The following is a 15,382-nucleotide window of genomic DNA, read 5'->3' on the forward strand; positions in this document are numbered from 1 at the left end:
ATTTATTTCTCCATGTTTAATGCCTCAAATTGTAAGTAGGGGGGGTGAAACTACACTGTAAAAAAATTTGGGTCCAGAATTTTACAGGAAAGTAGTGATTTGGTCCAGCTGAAAAAGGTTAAAAATTAGCACTTCGGAAGCTGTCAAAAGATTTCAAGACACCCTAAACACAAAATTGTCCATATTTTGAGTTAGAGGCGATGAAGTTTTCTATATTTTTGATATAATTTGTCCCAAAAGTAGTACAACACACTGTAAAAATTTCATTGAGAAAGCGCAGGTGGGATTTTCTTAATTTTCATTTATGTTCTAAAAGAATTGCACTACGAATTAATTGTGTTCTCGGACCTAAGAGGTGAAGTCTGTAAATATAGAATCTGTACTTTGGCAACTTCCCTAAATGATTTGGTGGTTTCAATTTGTCAAATAGCATGAAACTAAAGGATTTAAACTTTTATTTTATAGAATTTCTGCAAAAATGACCAATTTTGGCATTTTATGGTCAAAATAGGCATTTTAAGGCTTTTTCAATAATGATGCATACATGGCATCCTGACTTTTTATCTGATAGGTTTTCATGTGTCAATACTTGTGTTTCTATGCCTTTATCTAGTTCTTTAACTTGTTTATGAACTCAGAATCTACAGAAAAGAACATTATCTCAGACAATATGTAAAAAATGTGTTGTATAAATGACCCTTGTCTAACGCCCTGTTTGGATGAAGTCAAAAGTGGGGTTCTTGGTACATAAAATTTGAAGTCCACAATAAAGACCTCACTAAATTTGTATCAAAAGCACTTTACAATGTCTATTGTACCTGTTCCATCTCACATAATGTCTTTCTTTTCTTCTGTAGGATAGCAAGTGGTTTAGATATAAGCCTGTTGAGACTAAAATTGCATTCAAGTTTTTTCATTAAAAAGGCAAAAATCTTTGTATCAGACCATACTGTCTGTAAGAAAAGTTAATTGCAAGAGCCTTTTTGTGCTCAGATTTGTTGTATCATGTCACATGAGTATAGAAATGATAAAAAAGACACAATTTTTTATTTCTTATAGCCTCAATATGCATTTTTTAATGTAAATATGTGGCACAGCCTAAATTGACCCTTATTTCTTTCCAGTCTTACTTGGCTTAAGACCCTTTTAAAATAATATGATATGTTATTTGTGACTTTTCTTTCCCTTTAAAGTACATTCAATACATATGTACGGATTATTTATAACCAAAAAGCTTCACAAATTTAAAATTGCTGGAAAATATTACATCTTCATGTTAAAGGCCCCCTTTCATTGAAAAACCTCAATTTTTAGGCCCAGGCTGATATAAATTTGACTTTTGAATAATTATGCTAAGTCTGATAAATCAAATGAGTACTCTATTGCTTTTAGTACATCATAAATGATATATTAGGGCATTTAAAAAGTATTTTTTTGCAATATTTTAATTTTCAAAGCCCAAAATGTTGATAGTTGAAATTATTCAATTTTAACGTCAAAATTTAACACGCAAAGATGAGTATAGAATTTAGCATATTGTCTATAATATATATCCTATTGTTATGAAACTTTTCAAGCAGTGTTATAATTTATTAAGCTTTGGTCATACCAAGTTTTTTTAAGATTTGTCAACTCTTTCTATCCTATTAGGTCCGAGACCACAATTGTCGTCCCTTGATTTTCGTTGTTCACGAATATAGTCCCTAGTGTTAACAGTGGGTTACTTGCCAATAATTTTTATACCCCTTCCAAATTTATTTCTCCATGTTTAATGCCTCAAATTGTAAGTAGGGGGGGTGAAACTACACTGTAAAAAAATTTGGGTCCAGAATTTTACAGGAAAGTAGTGATTTGGTCCAGCTGAAAAAGGTTAAAAATTAGCACTTCGGAAGCTGTCAAAAGATTTCAAGACACCCTAAACACAAAATTGTCCATATTTTGAGTTAGAGGCGATGAAGTTTTCTATATTTTTGATATAATTTGTCCCAAAAGTAGTACAACACACTGTAAAAATTTCATTGAGAAAGCGCAGGTGGGATTTTCTTAATTTTCATTTATGTTCTAAAAGAATTGCACTACGAATTAATTGTGTTCTCGGACCTAAGAGGTGAAGTCTGTAAATATAGAATCTGTACTTTGGCAACTTCCCTAAATGATTTGGTGGTTTCAATTTGTCAAATAGCATGAAACTAAAGGATTTAAACTTTTATTTTATAGAATTTCTGCAAAAATGACCAATTTTGGCATTTTATGGTCAAAATAGGCATTTTAAGGCTTTTTCAATAATGATGCATACATGGCATCCTGACTTTTTATCTGATAGGTTTTCATGTGTCAATACTTGTGTTTCTATGCCTTTATCTAGTTCTTTAACTTGTTTATGAACTCAGAATCTACAGAAAAGAACATTATCTCAGACAATATGTAAAAAATGTGTTGTATAAATGACCCTTGTCTAACGCCCTGTTTGGATGAAGTCAAAAGTGGGGTTCTTGGTACATAAAATTTGAAGTCCACAATAAAGACCTCACTAAATTTGTATCAAAAGCACTTTACAATGTCTATTGTACCTGTTCCATCTCACATAATGTCTTTCTTTTCTTCTGTAGGATAGCAAGTGGTTTAGATATAAGCCTGTTGAGACTAAAATTGCATTCAAGTTTTTTCATTAAAAAGGCAAAAATCTTTGTATCAGACCATACTGTCTGTAAGAAAAGTTAATTGCAAGAGCCTTTTTGTGCTCAGATTTGTTGTATCATGTCACATGAGTATAGAAATGATAAAAAAGACACAATTTTTTATTTCTTATAGCCTCAATATGCATTTTTTAATGTAAATATGTGGCACAGCCTAAATTGACCCTTATTTCTTTCCAGTCTTACTTGGCTTAAGACCCTTTTAAAATAATATGATATGTTATTTGTGACTTTTCTTTCCCTTTAAAGTACATTCAATACATATGTACGGATTATTTATAACCAAAAAGCTTCACAAATTTAAAATTGCTGGAAAATATTACATCTTCATGTTAAAGGCCCCCTTTCATTGAAAAACCTCAATTTTTAGGCCCAGGCTGATATAAATTTGACTTTTGAATAATTATGCTAAGTCTGATAAATCAAATGAGTACTCTATTGCTTTTAGTACATCATAAATGATATATTAGGGCATTTAAAAAGTATTTTTTTGCAATATTTTAATTTTCAAAGCCCAAAATGTTGATAGTTGAAATTATTCAATTTTAACGTCAAAATTTAACACGCAAAGATGAGTATAGAATTTAGCATATTGTCTATAATATATATCCTATTGTTATGAAACTTTTCAAGCAGTGTTATAATTTATTAAGCTTTGGTCATACCAAGTTTTTTTAAGATTTGTCAACTCTTTCTATCCTATTAGGTCCGAGACCACAATTGTCGTCCCTTGATTTTCGTTGTTCACGAATATAGTCCCTAGTGTTAACAGTGGGTTACTTGCCAATAATTTTTATACCCCTTCCAAATTTATTTCTCCATGTTTAATGCCTCAAATTGTAAGTAGGGGGGGTGAAACTACACTGTAAAAAAATTTGGGTCCAGAATTTTACAGGAAAGTAGTGATTTGGTCCAGCTGAAAAAGGTTAAAAATTAGCACTTCGGAAGCTGTCAAAAGATTTCAAGACACCCTAAACACAAAATTGTCCATATTTTGAGTTAGAGGCGATGAAGTTTTCTATATTTTTGATATAATTTGTCCCAAAAGTAGTACAACACACTGTAAAAATTTCATTGAGAAAGCGCAGGTGGGATTTTCTTAATTTTCATTTATGTTCTAAAAGAATTGCACTACGAATTAATTGTGTTCTCGGACCTAAGAGGTGAAGTCTGTAAATATAGAATCTGTACTTTGGCAACTTCCCTAAATGATTTGGTGGTTTCAATTTGTCAAATAGCATGAAACTAAAGGATTTAAACTTTTATTTTATAGAATTTCTGCAAAAATGACCAATTTTGGCATTTTATGGTCAAAATAGGCATTTTAAGGCTTTTTCAATAATGATGCATACATGGCATCCTGACTTTTTATCTGATAGGTTTTCATGTGTCAATACTTGTGTTTCTATGCCTTTATCTAGTTCTTTAACTTGTTTATGAACTCAGAATCTACAGAAAAGAACATTATCTCAGACAATATGTAAAAAATGTGTTGTATAAATGACCCTTGTCTAACGCCCTGTTTGGATGAAGTCAAAAGTGGGGTTCTTGGTACATAAAATTTGAAGTCCACAATAAAGACCTCACTAAATTTGTATCAAAAGCACTTTACAATGTCTATTGTACCTGTTCCATCTCACATAATGTCTTTCTTTTCTTCTGTAGGATAGCAAGTGGTTTAGATATAAGCCTGTTGAGACTAAAATTGCATTCAAGTTTTTTCATTAAAAAGGCAAAAATCTTTGTATCAGACCATACTGTCTGTAAGAAAAGTTAATTGCAAGAGCCTTTTTGTGCTCAGATTTGTTGTATCATGTCACATGAGTATAGAAATGATAAAAAAGACACAATTTTTTATTTCTTATAGCCTCAATATGCATTTTTTAATGTAAATATGTGGCACAGCCTAAATTGACCCTTATTTCTTTCCAGTCTTACTTGGCTTAAGACCCTTTTAAAATAATATGATATGTTATTTGTGACTTTTCTTTCCCTTTAAAGTACATTCAATACATATGTACGGATTATTTATAACCAAAAAGCTTCACAAATTTAAAATTGCTGGAAAATATTACATCTTCATGTTAAAGGCCCCCTTTCATTGAAAAACCTCAATTTTTAGGCCCAGGCTGATATAAATTTGACTTTTGAATAATTATGCTAAGTCTGATAAATCAAATGAGTACTCTATTGCTTTTAGTACATCATAAATGATATATTAGGGCATTTAAAAAGTATTTTTTTGCAATATTTTAATTTTCAAAGCCCAAAATGTTGATAGTTGAAATTATTCAATTTTAACGTCAAAATTTAACACGCAAAGATGAGTATAGAATTTAGCATATTGTCTATAATATATATCCTATTGTTATGAAACTTTTCAAGCAGTGTTATAATTTATTAAGCTTTGGTCATACCAAGTTTTTTTAAGATTTGTCAACTCTTTCTATCCTATTAGGTCCGAGACCACAATTGTCGTCCCTTGATTTTCGTTGTTCACGAATATAGTCCCTAGTGTTAACAGTGGGTTACTTGCCAATAATTTTTATACCCCTTCCAAATTTATTTCTCCATGTTTAATGCCTCAAATTGTAAGTAGGGGGGGTGAAACTACACTGTAAAAAAATTTGGGTCCAGAATTTTACAGGAAAGTAGTGATTTGGTCCAGCTGAAAAAGGTTAAAAATTAGCACTTCGGAAGCTGTCAAAAGATTTCAAGACACCCTAAACACAAAATTGTCCATATTTTGAGTTAGAGGCGATGAAGTTTTCTATATTTAGGTCTTTCCACTTTTCTGTGGAAAGCCTATTGTATTTGTTCTGATTATTTTTTTTTTCTTCCGCCTAATTTTGTTCTTGCGATAAACATTTGTTTCGCAATATGTCGCATAGATATTTTGTATATGATATCGAACAGTTTATGCGCTTTTGAAATTTACCCTGCGTAAACGAATACTTTTCTTTGTAGGAGTTATCTCCCCAAACACTGTTTTCCTTGTTATGGCATCTCCTTCGCAACCGTTAAAGATTATGACAAATTTATTTTACAAAATTGTTCGTTATATCCTCAGTAATTTTTGGCGTATTTGGATCGAAGCGATTCGAAGAAATTTTATAGGAGTTATCTATCTTTTCGGAATAAATTTGTCGGTATGTTTTTTTAACTCATAAACCGTTAACCGTATAACCCTGGAATGTTTTTATTTGAGTCCCCTGATTCCTAACTTAGAAAATTAGGTCAAGGTCAAAGGTCAAGGTCATATTTTAGATTTTCATATGTCTTTGATTTCCCTATAACTCTTGAACGGTTATAGATACAAAAAAATTAAGCAGTGAAAAATGCTTGGTACTTCAAGGGGCAACTTTTTTTACATTATGACTATATTGATTTTACCATCATGTAAGGGACATAACTCCCATCGATGGTTTTTAAAGGGCCATTTCTAGGCAAAACTCTTAAACAAAAGGTCCTTGACCCATAGGGTCTTTTGCAATGACCTTGTGGAGCAATGACCTTGACGAAGGTTACAAGGTCAAAGGTCAAGGTCATCAAATTATGTGGTTTTGGCACTATTTAAACAGTTTTATGTGTGTTTGAATTGCAACCAACCAACCAACCAACCAACCAACCAATCAATCAATCAATCAATCAATCAATCAATCAATCAATCAATCAATCATGATCATGATCAATCAATCATGTTTCCGTCTCATGTGTTTAATATAGGGTCCAAGATCTTCTTTGTTTCTTTTTCCGTGTTTCAATTGACCCTATCCAACGTGTTTAACCAACCAACCAACCAACCAACTAACCAACTTATCAATCAATCAATCAATCAATCAATCAATCTGTATGACTGTTTAATCATGACAGTTTATTGAAGGAACAAACTCTCAATTATTCAAGAAAAATTGAAATTTAATATTGTTCTTACGTCACTTCTGAAAAAAAATCCACATGTTCTCTGAAACTACAAGTACAATCGACCTCAAAATTTGCAGTCAGCAGGGCATACATGTACTAAACGTTTATAAAAAAACTTGGTGCAGATATCTCTCAAAGCTTTTCCTAGAGAAAAGAAAGGGCAATGCCGTAAAAATAGCTTGCTAGGTCCGTAAATCTCAGTAAAAACCTACAATAAAATGTCCGCTCCGAGTTTGAAATACTAATCTGTGTTACAAACAGGTGCTGAAAAATGTACATTATCAGAAAATAATCAATAAATGTGTTTTAAAGTTACACCGGATCAATTAAATCCAAAACATGCACTGCTTGTGAACTGTCATCAAAATGTCAATTTCCTAAAATGACAAAAGAAATTACATTGTGTTTATTCCGTCTCTATACATGTTGTCTGTTCAAAGTCCCCACCTAAAAAGAAATAAAAAGACTATCTTTTCGTTATTATAAACCCGTGTCACGTGATGTGGCGCGCGCGCTGTACCTAAAATAAAAGAAAAACTTTCCAAACTAAACATGAAACTTCTCCGGTAACAATAATATAGACCCCATACAGAAACAAACAAACAAACAAACAAACAAACAAACAAACAAACACCCCCCTCCACCCCCAATTCAATTAACTTTACAGGGGGAAAGACCCCCTACAATTGCTTTTTTAAAGCAATTGATTTATATTTTTGATATAATTTGTCCCAAAAGTAGTACAACACACTGTAAAAATTTCATTGAGAAAGCGCAGGTGGGATTTTTTTAATTTTCATTTATGTTCTAAAAGAAATGCACTACGAATTAATTGTGTTCTCGGACCTAAGAGGTGAAGTCTGTAAATATAGAATCTGTACTTTGGCAACTTCCCTAAATGATTTGGTGGTTTCAATTTGTCAAATAGCATGAAACTAAAGGATTTAAACTTTTATTTTATAGAATTTCTGCAAAAATGACCAATTTTGGCATTTTATGGTCAAAATAGGCATTTTAAGGCTTTTTCAATAATGATGCATACATGGCATCCTGACTTTTTATCTGATAGGTTTTCATGTGTCAATACTTGTGTTTCTATGCCTTTATCTAGTTCTTTAACTTGTTTATGAACTCAGAATCTACAGAAAAGAACATTATCTCAGACAATATGTAAAAAATGTGTTGTATAAATGACCCTTGTCTAACGCCCTGTTTGGATGAAGTCAAAAGTGGGGTTCTTGGTACATAAAATTTGAAGTCCACAATAAAGACCTCACTAAATTTGTATCAAAAGCACTTTACAATGTCTATTGTACCTGTTCCATCTCACATAATGTCTTTCTTTTCTTCTGTAGGATAGCAAGTGGTTTAGATATAAGCCTGTTGAGACTAAAATTGCATTCAAGTTTTTTCATTAAAAAGGCAAAAATCTTTGTATCAGACCATACTGTCTGTAAGAAAAGTTAATTGCAACAGCCTTTTTGTGCTCAGATTTGTTGTATCATGTCACATGAGTATAGAAATGATAAAAAAGACACAATTTTTTATTTCTTATAGCCTCAATATGCATTTTTTAATGTAAATATGTGGCACAGCCTAAATTGACCCTTATTTCTTTCCAGTCTTACTTGGCTTAAGACCCTTTTAAAATAATATGATATGTTATTTGTGACTTTTCTTTCCCTTTAAAGTACATTCAATACATATGTACGGATTATTTATAACCAAAAAGCTTCACAAATTTAAAATTGCTGGAAAATATTACATCTTCATGTTAAAGGCCCCCTTTCATTGAAAAACCTCAATTTTTAGGCCCAGGCTGATATAAATTTGACTTTTGAATAATTATGCTAAGTCTGATAAATCAAATGAGTACTCTATTGCTTTTAGTACATCATAAATGATATATTAGGGCATTTAAAAAGTATTTTTTTGCAATATTTTAATTTTCAAAGCCCAAAATGTTGATAGTTGAAATTATTCAATTTTAACGTCAAAATTTAACACACAAAGATGAGTATAGAATTTAGCATATTGTCTATAATATATATCCTATTGTTATGAAACTTTTCAAGCAGTGTTATAATTTATTAAGCTTTGGTCATACCAAGTTTTTTTAAGATTTGTCAACTCTTTCTATCCTAAGAGGTGAAGTCTGTAAATATAGAATCTGTACTTTGGCAACTTCCCTAAATGATTTGGTGGTTTCAATTTGTCAAATAGCATGAAACTAAAGGATTTAAACTTTTATTTTATAGAATTTCTGCAAAAATGACCAATTTTGGCATTTTATGGTCAAAATAGGCATTTTAAGGCTTTTTCAATAATGATGCATACATGGCATCCTGACTTTTTATCTGATAGGTTTTCATGTGTCAATACTTGTGTTTCTATGCCTTTATCTAGTTCTTTAACTTGTTTATGAACTCAGAATCTACAGAAAAGAACATTATCTCAGACAATATGTAAAAAATGTGTTGTATAAATGACCCTTGTCTAACGCCCTGTTTGGATGAAGTCAAAAGTGGGGTTCTTGGTACATAAAATTTGAAGTCCACAATAAAGACCTCACTAAATTTGTATCAAAAGCACTTTACAATGTCTATTGTACCTGTTCCATCTCACATAATGTCTTTCTTTTCTTCTGTAGGATAGCAAGTGGTTTAGATATAAGCCTGTTGAGACTAAAATTGCATTCAAGTTTTTTCATTAAAAAGGCAAAAATCTTTGTATCAGACCATACTGTCTGTAAGAAAAGTTAATTGCAAGAGCCTTTTTGTGCTCAGATTTGTTGTATCATGTCACATGAGTATAGAAATGATAAAAAAGACACAATTTTTTATTTCTTATAGCCTCAATATGCATTTTTTAATGTAAATATGTGGCACAGCCTAAATTGACCCTTATTTCTTTCCAGTCTTACTTGGCTTAAGACCCTTTTAAAATAATATGATATGTTATTTGTGACTTTTCTTTCCCTTTAAAGTACATTCAATACATATGTACGGATTATTTATAACCAAAAAGCTTCACAAATTTAAAATTGCTGGAAAATATTACATCTTCATGTTAAAGGCCCCCTTTCATTGAAAAACCTCAATTTTTAGGCCCAGGCTGATATAAATTTGACTTTTGAATAATTATGCTAAGTCTGATAAATCAAATGAGTACTCTATTGCTTTTAGTACATCATAAATGATATATTAGGGCATTTAAAAAGTATTTTTTTGCAATATTTTAATTTTCAAAGCCCAAAATGTTGATAGTTGAAATTATTCAATTTTAACGTCAAAATTTAACACACAAAGATGAGTATAGAATTTAGCATATTGTCTATAATATATATCCTATTGTTATGAAACTTTTCAAGCAGTGTTATAATTTATTAAGCTTTGGTCATACCAAGTTTTTTTAAGATTTGTCAACTCTTTCTATCCTCCCGTCCCTAGAATTTTCATGGCATTCCATGGAATTTCCATGGCAAAATTGTTGCCATGAAAAGGATGGAGTATTGAAACGAGCTTTTTCATGGATTTCATGAAATCCATGGCATCGAAAAAAAGAGTGACAGGGATTGTATACTCAGTATTTCCATCGTTGCCATGAAATCATAAAAGGATGGAAATCATGGCATCGATGGCAAATTGCCATGATTTCCATGGAAAGTGTGGCATCAATGGCAGGTTCACATGGCCTCTATGAAAAGTATGGCATTTATGGCAGGTTGCATTGAAAATGATGGCAACAATTACAGATTGCCATGGAAAGTATGGCATCCATGGCATTTCCCTGGTATTCACTCACAAATGAACATGCAGACCTGCAATATAACCATGTATAGTTCTGTATAGTTTAATAACATATTCTTGTCCTTTGTCCTTTTCAAAATAGGACACTGGGAAAGTAAATATCTGCAGGAGTTCTCATCAGATTGAATTAACCTCATTACTTTCAAAATAAAGCTTCACCATTAAAGTTTCATTGCCATATATTGCTAGCAAAATAGATCAAAAAAATAAAAAATATTAAAATTAGACTATGTTTTAATGTAAAGTTAAACATTTTGGAAATGTTCAAAGGTCATTATTGCTATCTGACATCTATCTTGTCTTGTGTTCCTTTCTTGGCTTCGGCAGATGGTTGATGACCTAGTGGACAACTTTCCATTTCTTTCGTATGATGCCTAAAAAAAAGTTACCATATATATTAATATCTATTCTGAAAAATATCATATATATGTTACAGTAAATAGGTGAAATGAGGAATTACACGTAATTACTAAACATTTCAGTAAATACCTGTAATTACTAGCCAATTTAGTAATTACCTGTATTTACTAGTTGTTTCAGTGATTACTGGTAATCACTGATTTTTTTTGTCATTTTTACAGCTATTTACTAACTTGATGTTTTTGTTTTAAAATTAAAAACATAATTCAAGATACCAAATAAGAAAGTAAAGGAATAGGGATTTTAAGGGAGCTTACTTAAGGATGTAGGAATATAAGGCACATCAAAAGTGCATACTCTTTAGTGTTTGTGAATTGAAACATGAAAATGGTTGTTTTATAGGTTTTGAAACTCTGTAAATATATCGCTACATTGAAGACCTGTTGGTGACTTTCTGTTGTTGTTTTCTTCTATGGTCGGGTTGTTGTCTCTTTGACACATTCCCCATTTCCATTCTCAATTTTATGCAAGACAATGATATCTATCTCAAATTGATTTTCATAATTTGGTTAAACTAAAATCTCCATCATGCACTGTGGTTTAAAACTTTAAAATAACTTTCTCCAAATATTCTGGATTTCTACCAAACATGGACAGAAGCAAAATTTTTATGATCATAAGTTAATATCCAAAAGTAAAGTTTGTAAAAAGAATCCTTTTTTTTTGTATATTACTTATAAATGGACTAGAGTTTTTTTTCCAGTTAACATTTCATACACTATGCAGTTAAAGTTTTTAAAACATTAGGTTTATAAACCATCCTGAATTTTTACCCAATTTTGACAGAAGCTTCTTACAGTACTATAGTCAAAAGTTAGTATCTAGAGGAAAATTTTAATATTTTTTCCTCATTTTTTGTTGAGCCTGCGGTTAACAGCAAAAGTAGGCTATTTGTTCTGCAAAACCCTTACAACTTTAATAGCTTAATACATCGATAACCCATCTCCAGCTAGAGGTTGAATTGAAGGTCACATGAATACGCATTCAATGAGGTCCAAATATTTACTCGCAAGTGCACAACTCACCAACCTTCTTTCTCAGCTGTTTTAACAAAATATAACCAGATTGGCTGCTAACAGTGAATTATAATTTCACTATATCATTTTTATTAATGATTTAACAAAAAAAAATATATATATCTTTTTTTATATCTCGAAGCTAATGCACATAACAGTTCATTCCAGTTCTTAACCTACATAACGTTATCTTATCTGTATAAGGTAGTAAGTCTAAATATAAATAAGTTTTCTTTAAAAAATTTAAACATAATGCTTTAGGAGAATTTTCCATTTCTGATATCCATGTCTGCTGAAATTGGTCAAAAATTATCTTTTTAATGCTCAACTTGAACCATTTTGGATTAAAACTAAAGTTACTCGGATTTAACCAAATATTTGAAAGTTCATATTTATTCAAGATATTTTTTTTAATAGAAATCAACCATTCAAAATTTACTGTACTGTACTAACTGATCTTTTAGTTAGTATTACCATAACTGTTGATCACCTGACCATAATACATGTACAACATTGTTTTAGCAGTCAGTAAATAGGTGTAAAAATTCATTTTAAAATTAGTAATTACTGGTAATAACTGGGCCGGTTCAGGAATTACTTGTATTTACTAAGTGCATCGGGGATTACCTGTAATTCCTAAATTTTAGTAATTACATGTAATTCCTAATTTCACCTATTTACTGTAACATATATATATATACTAGTGAAATAAAACAAGTAGGTGGGCTTTTCCTTCGTTTTGACATATTGACTTGATGGGCTTTTCTCATTGTTGAAGGCTGTATGGTGAACTATAGTTGTTAATGTCTGTCATTTTGGTTTGATAGTTGTCTCATTGGCAATCATACCACATCTTCTTTTTTATATTGAATTTACTATCTTTATCATATCATTCAATATACAACAGAACATCTTAAACTCGAAATTATAAAATTAAACTATGAAAAATAAGATGTTAAGCATGTTTTAAAGAGTAATTATATTTTTAGAAAAGAATCCTTGTAAAATCAAGGGCAGATAATTATAATGACCTGTTTTGGGGATTTTTTCAATAAAATAAGACCTGTGGGCTGTAACCCCAAATTTTCAAATATCTATATCATGTTTATATAAAAATGAATATTACAGATGGTACGTTTTCCAACTTTTTATTTTTTTCCAAAATGTTTTAAAAGTCCAATATGTGCAAAAATTACTTAAAAAGCATTCATAAGAATTTCTTTCATATAAAACTACTTACTCCAAGTCTGATTGAATGTGTCCATTCTTCAGTCCTATCACAAAACAATTGTCTTTTGTTTCACCATGCAGTTCTGAAATATAAAACATATTACAATTAAAATATAAGAAATATTACAATTAAACAAAATAATTATAACATATTCTGTATGAAGTGTATAGGTTATTCTTTACTGTGATTAGTATTGGTCTTTTATTTCACTTTAACATCATAGGCACATATTTACATGTATGTCTTGCCATTTTTAAAATCTTAAATTTGATCCATAATCATGATAGTTCAGAACATATGTACTAATTTTAAAAGATAATACTTTTTGATTTTTCCGAATAGATGTCTATATATATCATGTATATAATTTATTTCAGTCATACTACAGATCTCCAATTTTGCCAAAACTACTATCGAATAATATTCTATAAAATTGTCTTAAAGATATAAGTCTTGTCACAATACCACAGTAATTATGTACATGATGTAATTATGCAAAAATTGCATGGTCTTTTATAGTTATTCTCTTGATCCCACATGGTACTTATATATGTCACAATTTATTTGAAGGAAATAACAGTTTCATAATATTCAAAAAGGTTGAAATACTTATTCATAATTTGTACTTACCAGAAGATTTAATCCAAAATATATGAAAACATCAATCTTCACAAATCCAAGTCATATGTCATCAGAATAATACATCTGCACTTTTTAATGTTAATAGAATACTTTGGCTCTTTTTAGGCCACAACTCTACATCCATGGTAAAATTCATATTTTGGTCAAGATAAATAAGACATCTTTTCTTGTAATGTCTGCAAGTTCAAATTTTGAATCTGACCAGTGTTGGGGTTGTTTGAGGAGTTGTTTGATTCCTTGAAATGTTTCCCTAATTATACTATTAATTACCTAAATCTTAAATATTAGATATATATAATAATAAATAAAAAATATTCACCAATTTTTATCTATTATTTTTATATTTTGGACTGTAGAAATTTAAGAGAAATATACAAAGCCATATGGTCTCCTTCTTTGGGCCCCAACTCTTGTCAATGAATGTGTACATATCATTTCCTGTCCATTTCACAGAAGCAAATGAAACCAGATGGGGAACCTACATAACATTTCTATCACTAATTGTTAAGGAAGAGACTGCATGGAAATAATATTTGTGTATTATCCATACTGTATCATGATTATTACTTAATTAAAAAGAGATACACTTAATAATTATAATTGTACTTGAAAATAAATTAATTTAACCTGCATCTCCCATGTTGGAAAATTAAAAAATAACTTATTGTCTTAATTACTGTTAGTGAAATAAGTATATAATATTCTGGTCACTTTTTATTTGTTTAAATGTATATAAATAGCAACACATAAAATAAAGTTATAAATTACCTAACAATGCTATCACATTTTATATTTAATTGAATTTAATATGCATGCAATCTTTAAGACTCTTCAAATATATGTTGGATTTCAGGGTGGTACAAATACTGGCTTTATGACACAAATAATTATCATGCACACTCTCATCAGTATTGATATATTTTTCATTTGAAAAAAAATTTAAAGGAACTTTATTTTTAGGTGGATTCCATCTCGGGGATCCAGCTTTTTTTAAGCGGAATCCTCCTAATATTCTCATACAGTAGTATTGATAATGTTTCAGTAACTTTTAATGTTTCAAATCATCAAAATATTCTAAGTCCAATTTTGCCTTCATTTTCATCTCAGAAAATTTCTAAGTATTGCTTTTCCATCGTTTGCCTTCCCTAAAAATTTCAAAGTCCGAGTTTGCCATCGTTTCCATCCCCCCAAAAAGTTAAAGTCCAAACTTTGCCATCGATTGCCATAGATTTTCATCCTTTCCATGGAATTTCTTTTATACATAATATGAAAACGATGGAAATTTTTGCCATGGAAAATTTTTGCCATGAATTTCATGGAATTTCATCAAATTTTACATCGTTTCCATCCTTTTTCCATGAAAAATCGATGGCATAGATGGAATGCCATGAAAATCCTAGGGACGGGCTGAGTAAGAGGTGAAGTCTGTAAATATAGAATCTGTACTTTGGCAACTTCCCTAAATGATTTGGTGGTTTCAATTTGTCAAATAGCATGAAACTAAAGGATTTAAACTTTTATTTTATAGAATTTCTGCAAAAATGACCAATTTTGGCATTTTATGGTCAAAATAGGCATTTTAAGGCTTTTTCAATAATGATGCATACATGGCATCCTGACTTTTTATCTGATAGGTTTTCATGT

The 15,382-nt window shown here is 30.5% G+C and overlaps 1 long non-coding RNA gene across 1 annotated transcript; it reads right to left on the reverse strand.

The window, feature by feature from the left end:
* Window positions 1–10,645: 10,645 nt before the first annotated feature.
* Window positions 10,646–14,289, reverse strand: LOC134695181 (uncharacterized). The gene is made up of 3 exons (XR_010102723.1): window positions 13,727–14,289; window positions 13,106–13,178; window positions 10,646–10,803 (listed from the first exon to the last, which is right to left on the reverse strand). It is a non-coding gene; the product is annotated as an uncharacterized LOC134695181 (long non-coding RNA).
* Window positions 14,290–15,382: the final 1,093 nt, after the last annotated feature.

This window comes from Mytilus trossulus, chromosome 13 (assembly GCF_036588685.1).
Source record: "Mytilus trossulus isolate FHL-02 chromosome 13, PNRI_Mtr1.1.1.hap1, whole genome shotgun sequence".
NCBI classification, from domain to species: Eukaryota; Metazoa; Mollusca; class Bivalvia; order Mytilida; family Mytilidae; genus Mytilus; species Mytilus trossulus.